Raw genomic sequence first — 1592 nt, 5'->3', positions numbered from 1 at the left:
TTTGAGCCTTTCTTCTCACTTGTTCATTGAAATCCGTCAGGTCAACAGGAAGAGAAAAAATTGCCTGGGCCAGTAACCTGGAGACAACAAAAATGAGTTGTTAAAAGCAACATTCCCCCCTCTCGGCTCTTCCTTTCGGAGTGCCTCCTCACACAAAGCCATTCTAACTTTGGGTGGTGAGCAATCTCCAATTCTTCCAGGCAGTCAAAGCACCTTTGGCCACGTCTAAAGGAGCAGGACATTGTTGTACCTTTCTAGTTGCTACTTTTCTTCGCTAGGATCTGAGTCAAACAGGTGCTTGGCTTCAGAGACACAATTAAACGGTCTGCATCAAAATAACTCCCTTTTGCAGATAATCATCTGTGACGATGTTCACCAGCCGTTTTCAGTCGTACACAGAATTTCCAGAGCACAGAAAAATTGGATTTTTAAAGTAATAAAAAGTTATTGTTAAATGCCAAGACATATTCTAGTGGGTTTTTTCATGCTGCTTAAGGAAGAAATAAACTAACACAGGTATTTTTCTCCCTTTTTAGACTAGCTCTCAATCAGGCTACAAACATATTCCTTGGTGAAAGGACTGTAGCTGTTCTCTGTAAAGGATGGGTTGGTTAAAAGATTCCTTTAATTAAAACTACGTCCCACCAAAAGGCTGACTATAACTACACCTCTTTCTCAATTCTGTAACCCTCCCACTACACCCCTGCTACAAAGCAAGAATGCCAGAAGATACAACCGGTATCGAACCCCTCTGTCCTTCTCTGAAGGCTACACTGGGTGACAGTCAGGATGCGAATAGCATAGCTGATAAAAAGTACATTGAGGTTTGAACACTGTGTGGAGAGGAGGCGGGTCGGAAAGATTCTTCATGGCATACCGTCTTGAAAAAGATACTGAAATAAACACATAAAGCCTCATCCTAACGTGATTTCTGCTCGTGTAAATTAGGAGAAATTTAATGGGTGCTTCGACAGAGGTGAAATCCAAAAGACGGCAAACGGCAGTAAATTATGCCCTGCTTTAGGAAAAGGATGAGGCTCCTTGTAGCGATTCACACACCACCTTCACCTGGAATTGTATTTGTCAAAGCAGCAATGAGTGGAAGCACAGCCTGCACGCTGCCAGAGGGCTGGAGGTTGGGGCTGGACCAGAACACCCCCCCCGGGTGCTCTGGGCCCCCTCTCTGCTCCTCTCTGCTCCCCTCTAGACTGCAGAATTCAGTATCCTGCTCACCAAACCAGGGGGGGCTGGTGCAGCGTACGCTCTGGTGCCACGCTGGCACGAGAAGGGACGCACGCTGACCACCTACGATCAAAGGCAAGAGTGGCACCTTCCTTGCTAAAGCAGTTGGACAACATTGCCTGTCCCCCAGCGCGCTGCCTGTCCCCCAGAACACTGCCTGTCCCCCAGCGCGCCGCCTGTTCCCCAGCACTCTGCCTGTCCCCCAGCACACCGCCTGTCCCCCAGCACACCGCCTGTCCCCTAACGCATTGCCTGTCCCCCAGTGCTCTGCCTGTCCCTCAGCGCACTGCCTGTCCCCCAGCACTCTGCCTGTCCCCCAGCATGCCACCTGTCCCCCAACACACTACCTG

General features: G+C 49.3%; 1 protein-coding gene across 1 annotated transcript in view; it reads right to left on the bottom strand.

Annotated features, from left to right (window-relative positions):
- The window catches only part of REEP1 (receptor accessory protein 1), a gene marked incomplete at its 3' end in the record, with an annotated part of 40989 nt that overhangs the window by 15972 nt on the left and 23425 nt on the right, over positions 1-1592 (bottom strand). The gene's annotated exons all lie outside the window — the stretch shown is intronic.

Source organism: Buceros rhinoceros, unplaced genomic scaffold (assembly GCF_000710305.1).
Source record: "Buceros rhinoceros silvestris isolate BGI_N320 unplaced genomic scaffold, ASM71030v1 scaffold4306, whole genome shotgun sequence".
Classification (NCBI taxonomy): domain Eukaryota; kingdom Metazoa; phylum Chordata; class Aves; order Bucerotiformes; family Bucerotidae; genus Buceros; species Buceros rhinoceros.
Note: the sequence above shows the minus strand (reverse complement) of the source record. Positions and strands in the feature narration are given on the sequence as shown.